This window comes from Phyllobates terribilis, unplaced genomic scaffold, assembly GCF_046119375.1.
Source record: "Phyllobates terribilis strain yellow unplaced genomic scaffold, ASM4611937v1 Scaffold_130__1_contigs__length_5004896, whole genome shotgun sequence".
Lineage (NCBI taxonomy): Eukaryota > Metazoa > Chordata > Amphibia > Anura > Dendrobatidae > Phyllobates > Phyllobates terribilis.
In genome coordinates, this window is record NW_027362890.1 from 597365 (window position 1) to 622223 (window position 24859).

A 24859-nucleotide genomic window follows, 5' to 3' on the forward strand; every position below is an offset into this window, starting at 1 on the left:
ATTCTGAACATGAAAAAGGCTTCTCCCCTGTGTGAATTCTCTGATGTCTAACAAGATCTGACTTCCGGTTAAAACATTTCCCACATTCTGAACATGAAAAAGGCTTCTCCCCTGTGTGAATGCTCTGGTGGTCAACCAAAGCTGGTTTATGGTTAAAACATTTCCCACATTCTAAACATGAAAATGGCTTCTCCCCTGTGTGAATTCTCTGGTGTCTAACAAGATCTGATTTCTGGATAAAACATTTCCCACATTCAGAACAGGAAAAAGGCTTCTCCCCTGTGTGAGTTCTCTGGTGCTTAACCAAAGCTGATTTATGGTAAAAACATTTCTCACATTCTGAACATGAAAAAGGCTTCTTCTCCCCTGTGTGAGTTCTCTGGTGCTTAACCAAAGTTAATTTCTGGTTAAAACATTTCCCACATTTTGGACAGGAAAAAGGCTTCTCCCCTTTGTGAATTATCTGATGTCTAATAAGATCGGATTTCCGGTTAAAACATTTTCCACATTCTGAACATGAAAAAGGCTTCTCCCCGGTGTGGGTTCTCTGGTGAATAACCAAAACTGATTTACGGTTAAAACATCTCCCACATTTGGAACAAGAAAATCTATTGTCCACTGTGTGTATTTTTGGACTTATAGACTTTTCGAGGGTAAAACTATTTCCATTTTCTGAAAGTGAAAATGACTTCTTTGCTTTAGGAGTAGCTCGTTTTTCAATTTTTATTCTTTTATTTTGACTTTCCTTAGTAGTCGCTAATGAATCAGAAGACAGGACCTGTTTCATAGGATCAGATGACAGATCTTTGCTGTGAAGGGATGATGGGATATCTGGAGTAATGGCATTCACTTCAATTGTATCCTGTGGGATCTCAAGATCATCTGATATAAAAATCTCCTGTCCCTCTGATCTCCTGGTACAGTCATCTGCCAAGAACAATTATTAATTTTGAATAAAACATCCTTGAAATTTATATTTTTGAACATTTCTACTTAAAATGTCTGTAGAAATGACAACTTATTGACAGAATGACAGTGAATGACAATTCACAGTCTAATAGAAAACTTCATAGGATGAACCAGTGGAGCGCGGTGTTCAACTGTTCATTCTGCCTCCCAAATATGGAATAAGAAGCCTCCAAACAATGTTATGTAGATGAAAATGATACCAATAAAAACTTCTACTCATCCATAAACCAATCCAGCAATATCCGCTCTCCCAAAGTCAGATCTCCCCCTCTCTTCTGAGCCTTGCAGTGCGCCCAAACCACATTTATCATCCATGTATTTGGCATTACTATAGTGAGAAGAACCCTCTTCATTTACGGTGTGTGTCTCCTGGAGCACAATCTGGGCACTATGTGTTGGGGAATAAAATGGCCAATGTGCAATTTTTACTCTCCAACATCGACTGCGAGCTAATGTCCAGAAAGTGGCCGTGGAGTCAAAATAGTCACTACTCCTATAGATTAATTCACTGAGGGTTATCATTTCCAAAATGCTGTCACTTTATGGGTATTTCTATTGCTATGGTTTTCTGCCATTTTGTCATATTAAGGTTTCTGCAAATGTTGTGTCCCATCTCCTCTGGGATCTGCAAGATTTGCATTCAAATAGCTAAATGTCGCTCCTTCCCTTCTTACCCTGCCATGTGCCCAGACAGTAGTGTACAAACGTATATAGGGGATTGTCACATTCAAGAGTAGTTGGAAATAATTTGTAAGGTCCATTTGTTTCCTATTATCCTTTGTGAAGAATTCCAAAGTTATCACCACATAAAGTGACACACGTCAGATTTGAAAAATGGGGCCTGATTAGGAACAAAAAACTGTCTGCAGGAAGAGGTTAAATCAGAGTATTTTGGGAACTAACTGCTGTAGTCAAAAACTGTGAGTATAGACAATAACATCTACTGAAATGACCGAACTGAACAGTCTTCTCAGTAAATAGTGAGTAACTAGTGGTGAAACCTCTCTGGGGTAATTAGAGTCTGGGGCTCGGGGGCTCTTCATCATCTAAACTATCGTAAGGGACAATATTTTATGTCATATAAATTCAAGAAGAAATATTAGATATTGAAGTAGAACTTTTTATAATAGTGCAGAGATGGGGGGTCTTAAATTTAGACCTCGGTATTGGGAAGACGTAATGGAGACCTTCTTTTAAAGACCACCATGGAGTTACAGAGACACATAAGTGAGGCCGGCCGATCCCACCACAATCAAACTATCATAGAGAGTGAACCTGTAAAAAAGACAGAATAAAAGATATGTTACATCCCCAACAGGAACGTATGTATAAGGGAGAGCTCCAACACTAAACCGGAGTTGCGCTCATTTATGGTGGACCATTGGAGGTATGATGAGTCCTGACCAGGAGAGTAGAGAAAGTATTAGTGCCCCCATTTCAGGAGAGATTGTGCTGGAATCTGAATTCTTTAGGATTGAAAACATAATGTAATTTATGACGTGGAGTGAATCCATGAAACCAGGGCTGGAGCCATGCCACCACATCTCCTGCAGGCGTGAATAGATGTATATTACAGCCATCAGCCACGCACAGCTTAGAGACATATCATGGCACAGGTGTAATGTTATTTATGTAGTATATCACAATCCTGTTTGAAGATAGTTTGAAAAGTCAGGATAAAGGGAAACTCCGTTGTTATTGTACAGAAATTCACACTTGTCCCTCACTGCACATTTAATATTGTCAATTATAAAAGTGAAGTTTGGCCAGAAAGACTGGACCTGGTCTTGTAGGCACCATACGAGCACATTCAGCCGCACAGAGGGGAGAGAAGGTAGATTCATCCAATAAGATATCAGGGATCTAGGAAGCCAACAGCATCATTACCCTCCGCTTTCTCTTACAGGCCCATCAGAATATTTTTCTTCAAGTGATTTTCTCACTTGTCAGCACATTCTACGTACGCTGTCATTTGGCTTTGTAGTTTACAGATCTGGGCAGGTGACGGTCAGCGTCTACTAATCCCAGGGGGTAGGTGGATCCTCCAGGTTGTAAGTTCTATAGAAAAGGGCTTTCACAATTACACAAAGTAATGTGAACATTTTCAGATGGAGGAAAATGTTGTGGTCTAGCGGCAAAATAGTGATCACACGATTGTGATACGCCCGGACTACACACGACTGATAAAGCAGCCACAGCCGGTGACTGAGAAGAATCTGTGACTTCTCTGCATTTAGTGGTTACTACTCACCTGGGTAGTCATATGTAAGAATCTCCTCTTTACACCGCTCATCATCCCTCACATATGTCTCTGTAGTGTTAATATGGGACAGATCTTCACCCTGAAACAAATATTGTAAAAGTCACAGACAGATGGAGAAGTCCCATCTGTGATCAGCTCTAATCCTGTCATCTCCACCGGTCTCATTACACAAGTATAAACCATATAATACTGGTGGATAAAACAAGACTAAGCACAAGACCTTCACAGCCATCTACACATCATAGGGGAGATCTCATGACACCTTCTCTCCATCTACCTGATGATCCTGAGGAACATTGGGATCTTCTTGTTTACAGTCCTGTGGAGGAAGAGGACGGGGACATCTCTCTGGTGTTGTCCTCTTACTGGATAGATCTGGAGGAAACACATACAAGGACTGAATTCATTCTTTACATACAGATAATTATAGGCCGTGTGTATTTAGTCCTATCTATTACCTGGTGATGTGAGGGGCTGGGGAACCTCCATCATGACGTCTTTGTATACATCTTTGTGTCCTTCTAAATACTCCCACTCCTCCATGGAGAAATAGATGGAGACATCCTGACACCTTATAGGAACCTGACACAACAATAATAAAGTCATCCCCTCAATCCCTCCTTAGCATTACTGTATAATGTCCCAGCATTCCCAGCAGCGTCACCTCTCCAGTCAGCAGCTCAATCATCTTATAGGCAAGTTCTAGGATCTTCTGGTCATTGATGTCCTCATGTATCAGGGGGTGAGATGGAGACCCTGTGATTGGGCTCAGGGGTCTTCCCCATCCCTCAGACACAGGGTCCTGACAGCGCTCACTAGAGGTCTTCTTCACTACTGTGTAATCCTGGTTATGGAGAGACATATTAATAAATCTCACTCCAGACATTTCCAGAGTCCTCACCTCTCCAGTTCTGTCCATCTGTTATTCCCATAGATAAGAATGATGTAATGTGACGTCATCAGAATCTCTCACCTCTCCAGTAAGCCGGAAGAGGATCTCTAGGGTGAGGTGTAATAACCTCTCCGCCATCTTGTCTCTGTCCATGCCCATCCTTGATAGGTGATTCAGAAAAATTCTCTTAATATAGAAGATCTTCACTGAGAGGATCAGATATTGTAGAAACCTGAATGAGAAGAAGATGAGCCAATGTAACATCATAAAGAATTCTGTGTAATAATACAATTACTGGAGACAATAAGGGAAATATATCAGGAGATAGAATGTGTAGATGTTGTGTTCTCTAGTTTTTATGGACTGGAACATAAGTTGAATTGCTGACTTAGACATCTCCTCCATACTTCCGATCACTGGCTAAGTTGGCCACGGCTTCAGTAAGAATCACCCAGAAACCCAAGCAGCAATGGTATTTTTATTATTTTACAACATTCTGCTTTTGTCCCTGACGCACTAATAAAACCTATATATTTTAGGCCACAGACAACAAGCAGTTTCTTCCTCGGAGTCGGCAGCTGAATACGTTTCTCATAGACTCATCTTCCATAACGCTAATTCTCGTCATATACATTACATATGGCATGAGAAATAACAACTTCATGATGAGGACGACATCTTCATCTTCACTGACTACATCATCAGCGACCGTCTGTATGAATGTTTCCCGTCTTTCCCAGGTTGTAATCTTTTATCACGTTAGATCTCATTTATAAGAGCGTGTTTGTAAGAACAAGACAGTTATTTGATGCTAATGGCTCCATGTACAGTGGTTTTATTCCTGGATATTATGTTTCTTTTAGCATTTTCCTGTAGGCTTCCATATATTACATGAAAAACACCAAAAAAAGAAAACCAAGTGTTATACTGTATGTGGGAAGATGGTGGTACTGTGAGAACATTATACTGTATGTGGGAAGATGGCGGTACTGTGAGAACATTATACTGTATGTGGGGGGATGGTGGTAATGAGGGAAGATTATACTGTATGTGGGAAGATGGCGGTACTGTGGGAACATTATACTGTATGTGGGAAGATGGCGGTACTGTGAGAACATTATACTGTATGTGGGGGGATGGTGGTAATGTGGGAAGATTATACTGTATGTGGGGGGATGGTGGTAATGTGAGAACATTATACTGTATGCGGGGGGATGGTGGTAATGTGGGAATATTATATTGTATGTGGGGGGATGGCGGGACAGTGACAACATTATACTGTATGTGGGGGGAAGGTGGTACTGTGAGAACATTATACTGTATGTGGGGGGGATGGCGGTACTGTGAGAACATTATACTGTATGTGGGGGGATGGCGGTACTGTGAGAACATTATACTGTATGTGGGAAGATGGCGGTACTGTGAGAACATTATACTGTATGTGGGAAGATGGCGGGACTGTGAGAACATTATACTGTATGTGGGAAGATGGCGGGACTGTGAGAACATTATACTGTATGTGGGGGGATGGCGGTACTGTGAGAACATTATACTGTATGTGGGGGGGATGGCGGTACTGTGAGATCATTATACTGTATGTGGGGGGATGGAGGTACTGTGAGAACATTATACTGTATGTGGGGGGATGGCGGTACTGTGAGAACATTATACTGTATGTGGGGAGATGGCGGTACTGTGAGAACATTATACTGTATGTAGGGGGATGGCGGTACTGTGAGAACATTATACGGTGTGGGGAAATAGAGGTACTATGAGAGCATTATATTGAGAGGCTTAATGACCGCAGTGGCTCCTGCGACCGACCCCTACTTCAGCTGGATGTGTTCTCGGACTGACATTCAGCTGAAGAGCCACAATACACGCTGCTGACCAATCAGAGGCCAGCAGCTGACATCGGCATGTACGCCATTAGGGGGCGCATGGAAGTAACATCATGCTCTCCTGTCACTTCTAGCTGAAGTCAGCGGCAGCTCCAGAAAAAAGACACCGAGCGGCGAAGGAGCAGAGAGAAGGCGAGTATAATGTTCTGTTTTTTTTTTTAAATCAGCGAGTACACGGTGCCCTTGGCCATAATACTACATGTATGACTATGGGCTGTGCATTATACTACATGTAAGAGTGTGGGCTGTGCATTATACTAAATGTATGGACTATGGGCTGTGCATTATACTACATGTATGAGTATGGCCTGTGCATTATACTACATGTAAGAGTGTGGGCTGTGCATTATACTACATGTATGGACTATGGGCTGTGCATTATACTACATGTATGACTATGGGCTGTGCATTATACTACATGTATGAGTATGGGCTGTGCATTATACTACATGTATGAGTATGGGCTGTGCATTATACTACATGGATGACTATGGGCTGTGCATTATACTACATGTATGGACTATGGGCTGTGCATTATACTACATGTAAGAGTGTGGGCTGTACATTATACTACATGTATGGACTATGGGCTGTGCATTATACTACATGTATGGACTATGGGCTGTGCATTATACTACATGTATGAGTATGGGCTGTGCATTATACTACATGTATGAGTATGGGCTGTGCATTATACTACATGGATGACTATGGGCTGTGCATTATACTACATGGATGACTGTGGGCTGTGCATTATACTACATGTATGGACTATGGGCTGTGCATTATACTACATGTATGAGTATGGCCTGTGCATTATACTACATGTAAGAGTGTGGGCTGTGCATTATACTACATGTATGACTATGGGCTGTGCATTATACTACATGTATGAGTATGGGCTGTGCATTATACTACATGTATGAGTATGGGCTGTGCATTATACTACATGTATGAGTATGGGCTGTGCATTATACTACATGGATGACTATGGGCTGTGCATTATACTACATGGATGACTGTGGGCTGTGCATTATACTACAGGTACGGACTATGGGCTGTGCATTATACTACATGGATGAGTATGGGCTGTGCATTATACTGCATGTATGGACTATGGGCTGTGCATTATACTACATGTATGAGTATGGGCTGTGCATTATACTACATGGATGAGTATGGGCTGTGCATTATACTACATGTATGGACTATGGGCTGTGCATTATACTACATGGATGAGTATGGGCTGTGCATTATACTACATGGATGAGTATGGGCTGTGCATTATACTACATGTATGAGTATGGGCTGTGCATTATACTACATGTATGACTATGGGCTGTGCATTATACTACATGTATGGACTATGGGCTGTGCATTATACTACATGGATGAGTATGGGCTGTGCATTATACTACATGGATGAGTATGGGCTGTGCATTATACTACATGTATGGACTATGGGCTGTGCATTATACTACATGGATGAGTATGGGCTGTGCATTATACTATATGGATGAGTATGGGCTCTGCATTATACTACAGGTACGGACTATGGGCTGTGCATTATACTACATGGATGAGTATGGGCTGTGCATTATACTACATGTATGGACTATGGGCTGTGCATTATACTACATGGATAAGTATGGGCTGTGCATTATACTACATGTAAGAGTGTGGGCTGTGCATTATACTACATGTACGGACTATGGGCTGTGCATTATACTACATGGATGAGTGTGGGCTGTGCATTATACTACATGTAAGAGTGTGGGCTGTGCATTATACTACATGGATGAGTGTGGGCTGTGCATTATACTACATGTATGAGTATGGGCTGTGCATTATACTACATGTATGAGTGTGGGCTGTGCATTATACTACATGGATGACTATGGGCTGTGCATTATACTACATGTATGAGTGTGGGCTGTGCATTATACTACATGTATGACTATGGGCTGTGCATTATACTACATGTACGGACTATGGGCTGTGCATTATACTACATGGATGAGTGTGGGCTGTGCATTATACTACATGTATGAGTATGAGCTGTGCATTATACTACATGGATGGACTATGGGCTGTGCATTATACTACATGGATGACTATGGGCTGTGCATTATACTACATGTATGAGTATGGGCTGTGCATTATACTACATGTATGGACTATGGGCTGTGCATTATACTACATGTATGAGTATGGGCTGTGCATTATACTACATGGATGACTATGGGCTGTGCATTATACTACATGTAAGAGTGTGGGCTGTGCATTATACTACATGGATGAGTGTGGGCTGTGCATTATACTACATGTATGAGTATGGGCTGTGCATTATACTACATGGATGACTATGGGCTGTGCATTATACTACATGTAAGAGTGTGGGCTGTGCATTATACTACATGTAAGAGTGTGGGCTGTGCATTATACTACATGTATGAGTATGGGCTGTGCATTATACTACATGTAAGAGTGTGGGCTGTGCATTATACTACATGGATGACTATGGGCTGTGCATTATACTACATGGATGACTGTGGGCTGTGCATTATACTCCATGTACGAATTATGCGCTGTGCATTACACTACATGTATGGACCAGGGCTGTGCATTATACTACATGTACGAACCATGCGCTGTGCATTATACTACATGTATGGACTGTGTGCTGTGCATTATACTACATGTACGGACTATGGGCTGTGCATTACACTACATGTATGGACTATGGGCTGTGCATTATACTACATGCATGAGTATGGGCTGTGCATTATACTACATGTATGGACTATGGGCTGTGCATTATACTACATGTATGAGTATGGGCTGTGCATTATACTACATGTATGGACTATGGGCTGTGCATTATACTACATGTATGGACTATGGGCTGTGCATTATACTACATGTACGGACCATGGGCTGTGCATTATACTACATGTACGAACCATGGGCTGTGTATTATGCTACTTGTACGGACCATGGGCTGTGCATTATACTACATGTAAGAGTGTGGGCTGTGCATTATACTACATGTAAGAGTGTGGGCTGTGCATTATACTGCATGTATGGACTATGGGCTGTGCATTATACAACCGCTGGCAAAAATTATGGAATCACCGGGCTCGGAGGATGTTCATTCAGTTGTTTAGTTTTGTGCCATGTCTGTGATCTGCTTTTTTCTCAACAACATTAAAGTCATTTCAAATGGCAACTTTTTGGCTTTAAGAAACACTAAAAGAAATCAAGAAAAAAAATGTGGTACTCAGTAAGGTTAATTTTTTTCCGACCAAGCAGAGGGAAATAATTATGGATTCACTCTGTAAATTTTCATTTCCAAAACTAACACCTGCATCAAATTAGATCTGCTCGTTAGTCTGCATCTAAAAATTAGTGATCACACCTTGGAGAGCTGTTGCACCAAGTGGACTGACATGAATCATGGCTCCAACACGAGAGATGTCAATTGAAACAAAGGAGAGGATTATCAAACTCTTAAAAGGTAAATCATCATGCAATGTTGCAAAAGATGTTGGTTGTTCACAGTCAGCTGTGTCTAAAATCTGGACCAAATACAAAAAACATGGGAAGGTTGTTAAAGGCAAACATACTGGTAGACCAAGGAAGACATCAAAGCACCAAGACCGGAAACTTAAAGCAATATGTCTCCAAAACAGGAAATGCACAGCAAAGCAAATGAGGAACAAATGGGAGGAAACTGGAGTCAATGTCTGTGACCGAACTGTAAGAAACAGCCTAAAGGAAAGGGGATTTACATACAGAAAAGCTAAACAAAAGCCATCATTAACACCTAAACAGAAAAAAACAAGGTTACAATAGGCTAAGGAAAAGCAATCGTGGACTGTGGATGACTGGATGAAAGTCATATTCAGTGATGAATCGCAAATCTGCATTGGGCAAAGTGATGATGCTGGAACTTTTGTTTGGTGCCATTCCAATGAGATTTATAAAGATGACTGCATGAAGAGAACATGCAAATTTCCACAGTCATTGATGATATCGGGCGGCATGTCAGGTAAAAGCACTGGGGAGATGGCTGTCATTACATCTGCAATAAATGCCCAAGTTTACATTGATATTTTGGACAGTTTTCTTATCCCATCAATTGAAAGGATGTTTGGGGATGATGACATCATTTTTCAAGATGATAATACATCCTGCCATAGAGCAAAAACGGTGAAAACATTCCTTGAAACAAGACACATAAGGTCAATGTCATGGCCTGCAAATAGTCCGGATCTCAATCCAATTGAAAATCTTTGGTGGAAGTTGAAGAAAAGTCATAAGTTACTTACCGGTAACGGGATTTTTCGGAGACCATGACAGCACCACGAGAGAGGGGATCCACCCACCAAGGACAGGAAACCTACAGGCTTAAAAGGGGGCGGCCCTCCCTCTCGCCTCAGTTTGGATTACAGAGCATTGAGAGGACCGCCAGGTTAGTAGACATAGCAAAACAATCATAAAAATAACATTTTTATACAACACCACTAAGTGAGTAAAGGTTGTAATTAATAGATGAGGAGTGCTTCCATAAGGTGAAGGGAGGGAATATAAGGGTGCTGTCATGGTCTCCGAAAAATCCCGTTACCGGTAAGTAACTTATGACTTTATCGGTCGACCATGACAGCACCACAAGAGAATTGCAGAGATGAAAAAGTCTAGGGAGGGACCACAGCCTGGAGCACCCTTCTCCCAAATGTGAGGTTGGATGAAACACCCAAATCCAATCTATAGTGCCTATAGAAGGTAGATGGAGAAGACCAGGTAGCAGCCTTACATATGTCTTCCATCGAGACACCAGTCTTCTCCGCCCCTGAGGTTGCCACCGCACAGGTAGAGTGAGCCTTCAACCCCTGTAGCGTTTCCTCACCGCTGGAGACATAGGCTAGAGTAATAGCCTCCCTGATCCACCTAGCTATGGTGGATATAGTAACCTTAAGCCCCTTCCTCACCACTTGGAAGGAGATAAATAAGGAACTATCTTTCCTGAAGGCCTGCAATAGGTTCCCTCCATCAAGGACAGGAAACCAAACTGAGGCGAGAGGGAGGGCCGCCCACTTTTAAGCCTGTAGGTTTCCTATCCTTGGTGGGCGGATCCCCTCTCTCGTGGTGCTGTCATGGTCGTCCGATAAATAGTCCATGACAAGGCTACAACCTGCAAAGCTGATCTGGCTACAGCAATCAGAGAAAGTTGGAGCCAGATTGATGAAGAGTACTGTTTGTCACTCATTAAGTCCATGCCTCAGAGACTGCAAGCTGTTATTAAAGCCAGAGGTGGTGCAACAAAATACTAGTGATGTATTGGAGTTTTATTTTGTGCTTTGTTTTTCATAATTCCATAATTTTTTCCTCAGAATTGAGTGATTCCATAATATTTTCCCTCTGCTTGGTTGGAAAGAAATTACCCTTACTGAGTACCACATTTTTTTTCTTGATTTCTTTTAGTGTTTCTTAAAACCATAAAGTTGCCATTTGAAATGACTTTAGTTTTGTGCCATGTCTGTGATCTGCTTTTTTTCAACAACTGAATGAACGTCCTCCGAGCCCGGTGATTCCATAATTTTTGCCAGGGGTTGTACTACATGTACAGACTATGGGCTGTGCATTATACTACATATACAGACTATGGACTGTGCATTATACTACATGGATGACTATGGGCTGTGCATTATACTACATGTATGAGTATGGGCTGTGCATTATACTACATGTACGGACTGTGGGCTGTGCATTATACTACATGTACAGACTTTGGGCTGTGCATTATACTGTATGGAGGATTATGGGCTGTGCATTATACTTCTGTTATGGGGCCCCATCACTTCTATGTTCGCCCCTGGTGAGTGTAATAGTTTATTTTTTTTCTATACACAAAATAACAGGGGCAGAACGGGGGACATATACTAGGTTGAGGCCCATGATAAGGGACATACATATACAGTGGGTACGGGAAGTATTCAGACCCCTTTAAATTTTTCACTCTTTTTTTTTCAACATCATTTTTATTTTATTTTTCAAAACATAAATACATAACATACATCTAATCTGGTACATAGAGAGGTCAGAGTGCCCGTACGCAGACTGGGTCTATAACAACTCTATTCACATATTTAATTGGTATACCAGTATATTTTTCACTCTTTGTTTCATTGCAGCCATTTGGTAAATTCTAAAAAGTTCATTTTTTTCTCATTAAAGTACACTCTGCACCCCATCTTCACTGAAAAAAAACAGAAATGTAGAAATTTTTGCAAATTTTTTAAAAAGAAAAACTGAAATATGACATGGTCATAAGTATTCAGCCCCTTTGCTCAGTATTGAGGAGAAGACCCCTTTTGAGCTAGTACAGCCACAAGTCTTCTTGGGAATGAAGCAACAAGTTTTTCACACCTGGATTTGGGGATCCTCTGCCATTCTTCCTTGCAGATCCTCTCCAGTTCCGTCAGGTTGGATGGTGAACGTTAGTGGACAGCCATTTTCAGGTCTCTTCAGAGATGCTCAATTGGGTTTAGGTCAGGGCTCTGGCTGGGCCAGTTAAGAATGGTCGCAGAGTTGTTCTGAAGCCATTGCTTTGTTATTTTAGCTGTGTGCTTAGGGTCATTGTCTTGTTGGAAGGTGAACCTTCGGCCAAGTCTGAGGTCCAGAGCACTCTGGAAGAGGTTTTTATCCAGGATATCTCTGTACTTGGCCGCATTCATGTTTCCTTCAATTGCAACCAGTTGTCCTGTCCCTGCAGCAGAAAAACACCCCCATAGCATGATGCTGCCACCACCATATTTCACTGTTGGGATTGTATTGGGCAGGTGATGAGCAGTGCCTGGTTTTCTCCACACATACTGCTTAGAATTATCACCAAAAAGTTCTGTTTGTCTCATCAGACCAGAGAATCTTATTTCTCATAGTCTGGGAGTCCTTCGTGTGTTTTTGAGCAAACTCTATGCAGGCTTTCATATGTCTTGCACTGAGGAGAGTCTTCCGTCGGGCCACTCTGCCATAAAAGCCCGACTGGTGGAGGGGTGCAGTGATAGTTGACTTTGTGGAACGTTCTCCCATCTCCCTACTGCATCTCTGGAGCTCAGCCACAGTGATCTTGAGGTTCTTCTTTACTTCGCTCACTAAGGCTCTTATCCCACGATTGCTCAGTTTGGCTGGACGGCCAGGTCTTGGAAGATTTCTGGTGGTCTCAAACTTCTTCCATTTAAGGATTATGGAGGCCACTGTGCTCTTAGGAACCTTAAGTAATGCAGAAATTCTTTTGTAACCTTGGTCAGATCTGTGCCTTGCCACAATTCTATCTCTGAGCTCCTTGGGCAGTTCCTTTGAGCTCCTGATTCTCATTTGGTCTGACATGCACTGTGAGCTGTGAGGTCTTATATAGACAGGTGTGTGCCTTTCCAAATCAAGTCCTATCAGTTTAATTAAAACAGCTGGACTCCAATGAAGGAGTAGAACCATCTCAAGGAGGATCACAAGGAAATGGACAGCATGTGACTTAAATATGAGTGTCTGAGCAAAGGATCTGAAAACTTATGACCATGCAATATTTCAGTTTTTCTTTTTAATAAATTTGCAAAAATTTCTACATTTCTGCATTTTTTTTAGTCAAGATGGGGTGCGTAGTGTACTTTAATGAGAAAAAAAAGAACTTTTTAGAATTTACCAAATGGCTGCAATGAAACAAAGCATGAAAAATGTAAAGGGGTCTGAATACTTTCCATACCCACTGTATATATCAGGATGGGGGGTGGTCGAAATCTCGCAATGGGTCCCATCAGACCCTAGTTATGACTCTGATTGTACTGTGTAGGGGGATGGCGGTACTATGGCAATATTACACTGTGTGGGGGCATCATACATCCTGCGTAAGGGGCATAAGGGGGGCATTACACTGTGTGGGGGCATCATACATACTACATAAGGGGCATAATGGGGGCATTACACTGTGTGGGGACATCATACATCCTGCATAAGGGGCATAATGGGAACATTACACTGTGTGGGGGCATCATACATCCTGTATAAGGGGCATAATGGGGGCATTACACTGTGTGGGGGCATCATACATCCTGCATTAGGGGCATAATGGGGGCATTACACTGTGGGGGTCCTGTACTCTGAGAACAATACGTTTCCTCCCTTCCTGTCTCCATAGTGGGGTCGTATGTATCTATTACAGGAAACAGAACAGAAACATTATGATTCTTATAAAGGGGCAACACAAGACCCCAAAAGAGTCTCCGTGCTGAAGGGGTTAATGCCCCCTGCGCCCAGTAATGGGGTCTCCACATACCTCCACCTGCAGAGCCGCCACCACATATATGACTGTTGTGTGCGCACAGGAGCTGTGATGAGGTCACAGGAGGGGAGGAGTCAGGGGTCACATGATCAGGGGCCTCAGTGGATGCAGGACTCTGCTGTGCTGGTTGTCAAGGTGCTGGATGAGCTGAAGTTTATGTGTGGGGTCAGGAGGGGTTTACAGTGTGGATGTAGCAGAGCCGCGCATGTACGAGGTGTACGGAGCGGAGCCGCGTGTGTACGAGGTGTACGGAGCGGAGCCGCGCATGTACGAGGTGTACGGAGCAGAGCCGCGCGTGTACGAGGTGTACGGAACAGAGCCACGCGTGTACGAGGCGTACGGAGCAGAGCCGCGCGTGTACGAGGTGTACGGAGCAGAGCCGCGCGTGTACGAGGTGTACGGAGCAGAGCCGCGCGTGTACGAGGCGTACGGAGCGGAGCAGTGTGTACGAGGTGTACGGAGCGGAGCCGCGCGTGTACGAGGCGTACGGAGCGGAGATGCGCGTGTACGAGGTGTACGGAGTGGAGCAGTGTGTGTACGAGGTGTACGGAGCAGAGCCATGTGTGTACAAGGTGTACGGAGCGGAGCCGCGTGTGTACGAGGTGTACGGAGCAGAGCCGCGCGTGTACGAGGTGTACGGAGCAGAGCCGCGCGTGTACGAGGTGTACGGAGCAGAGCCGCGCGTGTACGAGGCGTACGGAGCGGAGCAGTGTGTACGAGGTGTACGGAGCGGAGCCGCGCGTGTACGAGGTGTACGGAGCGGAGATGCGCGTGTACGAGGTGTACGGAGTGGAGCAGTGTGTGTACGAGGTGTACGGAGCAGAGCCATGTGTGTACAAGGTGTATGGAGCGGAGCCGCGTGTCTACGAGGTGTACGGAGCAGAGCCGCGCATGTAAGAGGTGTACGGAGCGGATAAGCGTGTGTGTACGAGGTGTACGGAGCAGATCCGCATGTGTACCAGGTGTACAGAGCGGAGCCGCGTGTGTACGAGGTGTACGGAGCGGAGCCGCATGTGTACCAGGTGTACGGAGCAGATCCGCATGTGTACCAGGTGTACAGAGCGGAGCCGCGTGTGTACGAGGTGTACGGAGCGGAGCCGCATGTGTACCAGGTGTACGGAGCAGATCCGCGTGTGTACGAGGTGTATGGAGCAGAGCCGCGTGTGTACGAGGTGTACAGAGCGGAGCTGAATGTGTACCAGATGTACGGAGCAGATCCGCGTGTGTACCAGGTGTACGGAGCGGAGCCGCATGTGTACCAGGTGTACGGAGCAGATCCGCATGTGTACCAGGTGTACAGAGCGGAGCCGCGTGTGTACGAGGTGTACGGAGCGGAGCCGCATGTGTACCAGGTGTACGGAGCAGATCCGCGTGTGTACCAGGTGTATGGAGCGGAGCCGCGTGTGTACGAGGTGTACGAAGCGGAGCCGTGTGTGTACGACGTGAATCCTGTCTACCAGCAGCTGATCTCACTGCCATGCACCCTCACAAGGTGAGATGAGCTGCGGGAAGAGTCACCGCAGAGTCTGCCGGAACTGTGTGTGCATGGGGAGCAGTGACTTCATTCTCCTTAATAGCCGGCACACAGTGTAGCCGCCTCGCGGATACTGCTGCTGCTTAGCGATCGCGTGTGCCCGCTATTAAAGACCATGAATATTCACCCCCATTGGCGTGGGTAGCAGTGAATAGTCATTTTCTTTAGCAGCGAGCACAGTGTAGGCTGCAGCAGGCGGCTCCTGCCTCCTGTGCCCCGCTCCCCAACCAGCCAGAGTATTATTATATATATATATATATATATATATATATATATATATATATATATATATATGCCACATTCGGACTGTAAGATGCACCCTCTACTTTCCTCCAAAATTTTGGAGGAAAAAAGTGCATCTTATAGTCAGAAAAATATGGTATAAAAGATTAGAAAAAGAGGTATATCAAAAATGAAACTCAATGAATACATTTGAGAAAATACGAGACTTATGGTTGGATACACCTGGAATACCATCAAGGGGGTTATTGCTGGAGAGACAATTTGACTTATGGAGGAAGGGAGGCATTGACGAGGTCTAATGTTTCATTGTGTATTGGAATTCCTTAACATGTGGTCTGGGTAATATAGCACACCTATATGTGTAGAGGATTATAATGTTTATTACAATATTATTCTTATATAAGAGATTTCAAGAATGTGGAATGTTAATTGTAAGATATAGTAACTGCAAGTTATCAGACGGTAATGGGCAAGCTGAAAGGATATATCAGAGAGATGCATGTATGTTATTTTATTATTGTATGTACCGGTTTCTTGTTTTGTAAAAAAAAAACTAATGAAAAAAACTCAAAAATTTATTGGATTAAAAAAAAAAAGAATAGGAAAAAGGCTTCTACCCTGTGTGGGTTCTCTGGTGCCTAATTAAAGCTGATTTAAGGTTAAAACATTTCCCACATTCTGAACATGAAAAAGGCTTCTCCCCTGTGTGAGTTCTCTGGTGTCTAACAAGATCTGATTTCTGGATAAAACATTTCTCACATTCTGAACAGGAAAAAGGCTTCTCCCCTGTGTGAGTTCTCTGGTGGTGAACCAAAACTGATTTATGGTTAAAACACTTCCCACATTCTGAACATGAAAAAGGCTTCTTCTCCCCTGTGTGAGATCTCTGGTGAATAACAAAATATGATTTCTGTTTAAAACATTTCCCACATTCTGGACAGGAAAAAGGCTTCTCCCCTGTGTGAATTATCTGATGTCTAACAAGTTTGGATTTCCAGTTAAAACATTTCCCACATTCTGAACATGAAAAAGGCTTCTCCCCTGTGTGAGTTCTCTGGTGAATAACAAAATATGATTTCTGGTTAAAACATTTCCCACATTCTGAACAGGAAAAAGGCTTCACCCCTGTGTGAATTATCTGATGTCTAACAAGTTCAGATTTCCGGTTAAAACATTTCCCACATTCTGAACATGAAAAAGGCTTCTCCCCAGTGTGAGTTCTCTGGTGATCAACCAAAACTGATTTACGGTTAAAACATCTCTCACATTTGGAACAAGAATATCTATTGTCCACTGTGTGTATTTTTTGACTTATAGACTTTTCGAGGGTAAAACTATTTCTATTTTCTGAAAGTGAAAATGGCTTCTTTGATTTAGGAGTAGTTCGTTTTTCAATCCTTATTTTTTTATTTTGACTTTCCTTAGTAGTCGGTAATGAATCAGAAGACAGGACCTGTTTCATAGGATCAGATGACAGATCTTTGCTGTGAAGGGATGATGGGATATCTGGAGTAATGGCATTCACTTCAATTGTATCCTGTGGGATCTCAAGATCATCTGATATAAAAATCTCCTGTCCCTCTGATCTCCTGGTACAGTCATCTGCCAAGAAAAAAAACAATTATTAATTTTGAATAAAACAACCTGGAAATTTATATTTTTGAACATTTCTACTTAAAATGTCTGTAGAAATGACAACTTATTGACAGAATGACAATTCACAGTTTAATAGAAAACTTCATAGGATGAACCATTGGATCGTGGTGTTCAACTGTTCATTCTGCCTCCAAAATATGGAATAAGAAGCCACCAAACAATGTTATGTAGATGAAAATGATACCAATAAAAACTACTACTCATCCATAAACCAATCCAGCAATATCCACTCTCCCAAAGTCAAATCTCCCCCTCTCTTCTGAGCCTTGCAATGTGCCCAAACCACATTTATCATCCATGTATTTGGCATTACTATAGTGAGAAGAACCCTCTTCATTTACGGTGTGTGTCTCCTGGAGCACAATCTGGGCACTATGTGTTGGGGAATAAAATGGCCATTGTGCAATTTTTACTCTCCAACATCGACTGCGAGCTAATGTCCAGAAAGTGTCCGTGGAGTCAAAATAGTCACTACTCCTATAGATTAATTCACTGAGGGTTATAATTTCCAAAATGGAGTCACTTTATGGGGATTTCTATTGCTCTGGTTTTCTGCCATTTTGTCATATTAAGGTTTCTGCAAATGTTGTGTCCCATCTCCTCTGGGATCTGCATTCCTAATAGCTAAATGTCGCTCCTTCCCTTCTTACCCTGCCATGTGCCCAGACAGTAGTGTACAACCGTATATAGGGGATTGTCACATTCAAGAGTAGTTGGAAATAATTTGTAAGGTCCATTTGTTTCCTATTATCCTTTGTGAAGATTTCCAACATTGTCACCACATAAAGTGACACACGTCAGATTTGAAGAATGGGGCCTGATTAGGAACACAAAACTGTCTGCGGGAAGGGGGTAAATCAGAGTATTTTGGGAACGAACTGCTGAAGTCAAAATCTGTGAGTATAGACAGTAACACATCTACTGAAATGATCGAACTGAACAGTCTTCTCAGTAAATAGTGAGTAACTAGTGGTGAAACCTCTCTGGGGTAATTAGAGTCTGGGGCTCGGGGGCTCTTCATCATCTAAACTATCGTAAGGGACAATATTTTATGTCAGATAAATTCAAGAAGAAATATTAGATATTGAAGTAGAACTTTTTATAATAGTGCAGAGATGACGCATCTTAAATTTAGACCTCGGCATTGGGAAGAGGTAATGGAGACCTTCTTTTAAAGACCATCATGGAGTTACAGAGACACATAAGTGAGGCCGGCCGATCCCACCACAATCAAACTATCATAGAGAATGAACCTGTAAAAAAGACAGAATAAAGGATATGTTACATCCCCAACAGGAACGTATATATAAGGGAGAGCTCCAACACTAAACCGGAGTCGCACTCATTTATGGTGGACCATTGGAGGTATGAAGAGTCCTGACCAGAAGAGTAGAGAAAGTATTAGTGCCCCCATTTCAGGATAGATTGTGCAGGAATCTGAATTCTTTAGGACTGAAAACATAATGGAATGATGATGTGGAGTGAATCCATGAAACCAGGGCTCGAGCCATGCCACCACATCTCCTGGAGATGTGAATAGATGTATATTACAGCCATCAGCCACGCACAGCTTAGAGATATATCATGGCACAGGTGTAATGTTATTTATGTAGTATATCACAATCCTGTTTGAAGATAGTTTGAAAAGTCAGGATAAAGGGAAACTCTGTTGTTATTGTACAAAAATTCACACTTGGCCCTCACTGCACATTTAATATTGTCGATCATAAAAGTGAAGTTTGGCCAGAAAGACTGGACCTGGTCTTGTAGGGACCATATGAGCACATTCAGCCGCACAGAGTGGAGAGAAGGTAGATTCATCCAATAAGATATCAGGGATCTAGGAAGCCAACAGCATCATTACCCTCCGCTTTCTCTTACAGGCCCATCAGAATATTTTTCTTCAAGTGATTTTCTCACTTGTCAGCACTTTCTACGTACGCTGTCATTTGGCTTTGTAGTTTACAGATCTGGGCAGGTAACGGTCAGCGTCTACTAATCCCAGGGGGTAGGTGGATTCTCCAGGTTGTAAGTTCTTTAGAAAAGGGCTTTTACAATTACACAAAGTAATGTGAACATTTTCAGATGGAGGAGAATGTTGTGGTATAGAGGAAAAATGGTGATCACACGATTGTGATACGGTCGGACTACACCACCGATAAAGCAGCCACAGCCGGTGACTGAGAAGAATCTGTGACATCTCTGCATTTAGTGGTCACTACTCACCTGGGTAGTCATATGTAGGAATCTCCTCCTTACACCGCTCATCACCCCTCACATATGTCTCTGTAGTTATAATACGGATCAGATCTTCACCCTGAAACAAATATTGTAAAGTCACAGACAGATGGAGAAGTCACATCTGGGATCAGCTCTAATCCTGTCATCTCCACCGTTCTCATTATACAAGTAGAAAACATATAATACTGGTGGATAAAACAAGACTGAGCACAAGACCTTCACAGCGGTCTACACATCATAGGGGAGATCTCATGACACCTTCTCTCCATCTACCTGATGATCCTGAGGAACATTGGGATCTTCTTGTTTACAGTCCTGTGGAAGAAGAGGACGGGGACATCTCTCTGCTGTTGTCCTCTTACTGGATAGATCTGGAGGAAACACATATAGGGACTGAATTCATTCTTTACATACAGATAATTATAGGCCGTGTGTATTTAGTCCTGTCTATTACCTGGTGATGTGAGGGGCTGGGGAACCTCCATCATGATGTCCTTGTACAGATATTTGTGTCCTTCTAAATACTCCCACTCTTCCATGGAGAAATAGACGGCGACATCCTGACACCTTATAGGTACCTGACACATACAATGATACTGTCATCCCCCCGATCCCTTTATAGCATTACTGTATAATGTCCCAGCATTCCCAGCAGTGTCACCTCTCCAGTCAGCAGCTCAATCATCTTGTAGGTGAGTTCTAGGATCTTCTGAGCATTGATGTCCTCATGTATCAGGGGGGGAGGTGGAGGTCCTGTGATTGGGCTCAGGGGTCTTCCCCATCCCTCAGACACAGGGTCCTGACAGCGCTCACTAGAGGTCTTCTTCACTACTGTGTAATCCTGGTTATGGAGAGACACATTAATAAATCTCACTACAGACATTTCCAGAGTCCTCACCTCTCCAGTTCTGTCCATCTGTTATTCCCATAGATAATGATGTAATGTGACGTCATCAGAATCTCTCACCTCTCCAGTAAGCCGGAAGAGGATCTCTAGGGTGAGGTGTAATATCCTCTCCACCATCTTGTCTCTGTCCATGTCCATCCTTGATAGGTGATTCAGAAAAATTCTCTTAATATAGAAGATCTTCACTGAGAGGATCTGATATTGTAGAAACCTGAATGAGAAGATGATGAGCCGATGTAACATCATAAAGAATCCTGTGTAATAATACAATTACTGGAGACAATAAGGGAAATATATCAGGAGATAGAATGTGTAGATGTTGTGTTCTCTAGTTTTTTATGGACTGGAACATAAGTTGAATTGCTGACTTAGACATCTCCTCCATACTTCCGATCACTGGCTAAGTTGGCCACGGCTTCAGTAAGAATCACCCAGAAACCCAAGCAGCAATGGTATTTTTATTATTTTACAACATTCTGCTTTTGTCCCTGACGTACTAATAAAACCTATATATTTTAGGCCACAGACAACAAGCAGTTTCTTCCTCGGAGTCGGCAGCTGAATACATTTCTTATAGACTCATCTTCCATAACGCTAATTCTCGTCATACACATTACATATGGCATGAGAAATAACAACTTCATGATGAGGACGACATCTTCATCTTCTAATACGGCTCTAGAAACAGATATGGCCAGAGTCCTTCACTGACTACATCATCAGCGACCGTCTGTATGAATGTTTCCCGTCTTTCCCAGGTTGTAATCTTTTATCACATTAGATCTCATTTATAAGAGCGTGTTTGTAAGAACATTACAGTTATTTGATGCTAATGTCTCCATGTACAGTGGTTTTATTCCTGGAAATTATGTTTCTTTTAGCATTTTCCTGTAGGCTTCCATATATTACATGAAAAACACCAAAAAAAGAAAAGCAAGTGTTACACTGTATGTGGGGGGATGGTGGCACTGTGGGAACATTATACTGTATGTGGGGGGGAAGGTGGTACTGTGGGAACATAATACTGTATGTGGGTGGGGGTGGCGGTACTGTGAGAACATTATACTGTATGTGGGGGGATGGTGGCACTGTGGAAACATTATACTGTATGTGGGAAGATTGCAGAACTGTGGGAACATTATACTGTATGTGGGGGGGATGGTGGTAATGTGGGAACATTATACTGTACGTGGGGGGGTGGTGGTAATGTGGGAATATTATACTGTATGTGGGGGGATGGTGGGACTGTGACAACATTATACTGTATGCGGAAAGATTGCGCAACTGTGGGAACATTATACTGTATGTGGGGGGGATGGTGGTAATGTGGGAACATTGTACTGTATGTGGGAACATGGCAGAACTGTGGGAACATTACACTGCATGTGGGGGGGATGGTGGTAATGTGGAAACATTGTACTGTATGTGAGAAGATGGCGGTACTGTGAGAACATTATACTGTATGTGGGGGGATGGCGGGACTGTGAGAACATTATACTGTATGTGGGAAGATTGCGGAACTGTGGGAACATTATACTGTATGTGGGAAGATGGCGGTACTGTGAGAACATTATACGGTGTGGGGGGGATGGCGGTACTGTGAGAACATTATACTGTATGTGGGGGGATGGTGGCACTGTGGGAACATTATACTGTATGTGGGAAGATGGCGGTACTGTGAGAACATTATACGGTGTGGGGGGGATGGCGGTACTGTGAGAACATTATACTGTATGTGGGAAGATGGCGATACTGTGAGAACATTATACTGTATGTGGGAAGATGGCGGTACTGTGAGAACATTATACTGTATGTGGGGGGGATGGCGGTACTGTGAGAACATTACACTGTATGTGGGGGGGATGGCGGTACTGTGGGAACATTATACTGTATGTGGGAAGATGGCGGTACTGTGAGAACATTACACTGTATGTGGGGGGATGGCGGTACTGTGGGAACATTATACTGTATGTGGGAAGATGGCGGTACTGTGAGAACATTATACTGTATGTGGGGGGGATGGCGGTACTGTGACAACATTACACTGTATGTGGGAAGATGGCGGTACTGTGAGAACATTATACGGTGTGGGGGGGATGGCGGTACTGTGAGAACATTATACTGTATGTGGGGGGGATGGCGGTACTGTGAGAACATTGTACTGTATGTGGGGGGATGGTGGCACTGTGGGAACATTATACTGTATGTGGGAAGATGGCGGTACTGTGAGAATATTATACTGTATGTGGAGGGATGGCGGTACTGTGGGAACATTATACTGTATGTGGGGGGGATGGCGGTACTATGAGAACATTATACTGTATGTGGGAAGATGGCGGTACTGTGAGAACATTATACTGTATGTGGGAAGATGGCGGTACTGTGAGAATATTATACTGTATGTGGAGGGATGGCGGTACTGTGGGAACATTATACTGTATGTGGGGGGGATGGCGGTACTATGAGAACATTATACTGTATGTGGGAAGATGGCGGTACTGTGAGAACATTATACTGTATGTGGGGGGATGGCGGTACTGTGAGAACATTATACTGTATGTGGGGGGATGGCGGTACTGTGAGAACATTATACTGTATGTGGGGGGGATGGCGGTACTGTGAGATCATTATACTGTATGTGGGGGGATGGAGGTACTGTGAGAACATTATACTGTATGTGGGGGGATGGCGGTACTGTGAGAACATTATACTCTATGTGGGGGGGATGGCGGTACTGTGAGAACATTATACTGTATGTGGGGGGATGGTGGTACTGTGAGAACATTATACGGTGTGGGGAAATAGAGGTACTATGAGAGCATTATATTGAGAGGCTTAATGACCGCAGTGGCTCCTGCGACCGACCCCTACTTCAGCTGGATGTGTTCTCGGACTGACATTCAGCTGAAGAGCCACAATACACGCTGCTGACCAATCAGAGGCCAGCAGCTGACATCGGCATGTACGCCATTAGGGGGCGCATGGAAGTAACATCATGCTCTCCTGTCACTTGTAGCTGAAGTCAGCGGCAGCTCCAGAAAAAGACACCGAGCGGCGAGGGAGCAGAGAGAAGGCGAGTATAATGTTCTGGGTTTTTTTTAAATCAGCGACTACACGGTGCCCTTTGCCATAATACTACATGTAAGAGTGTGGGCTGTGCATTATACTACATGTATGAGTGTGGGCTGTGCATTATACTACATGTATGGACTATAGGCTGTGCATTATACTACATGTATGAGTATGGGTTGTGCATTATACTACATGTATGAGTATGGGTTGTGCATTATACTACATGTATGACTGTGGGCTGTGCATTATACTACATGTACGGACTATGGGCTGTGCATTATACTACATGTATGACTATGGGCTGTGCATTATACTACATGTATGACTATGGGCTGTGCATTATACTACATGTATGGACTATGGGCTGTGCATTATACTACATGTATGACTATGGGCTGTGCATTATACTACATGTATGACTATGGGCTGTGCATTATACTACATTTATGACTATGGGCTGTGCATTATACTACATGTATGACTATGGGCTGTGCATTATACTACATGTATGACTATGGGCTGTGCATTATACTACATGTATGGACTATGGGCTGTGCATTATACTACATGTATGACTATGGGCTGTGCATTATACTACATGTATGACTATGGGCTGTGCATTATACTACATGTATGACTATGGGCTGTGCATTATACTACATGTAAGAGTGTGGGCTGTGCATTATACTACATGTATGGACTATGGGCTGTGCATTATACTACATGTATGGACCATGGGCTGTGCATTATACTACATGTAAGAGTATGGGCTGTGCATTATACTACATGTATGACTATGGGCTGTGCATTATACTACATGTATGACTATGGGCTGTGCATTATACT

The 24859-nt window shown here is 43.2% G+C and overlaps 1 pseudogene; it reads right to left on the reverse strand.

Moving 5' to 3' along the window:
* LOC141203905 (uncharacterized) overlaps positions 1-24859 on the reverse strand; it is a 141697-nt pseudogene that overhangs the window by 71385 nt on the left and 45453 nt on the right.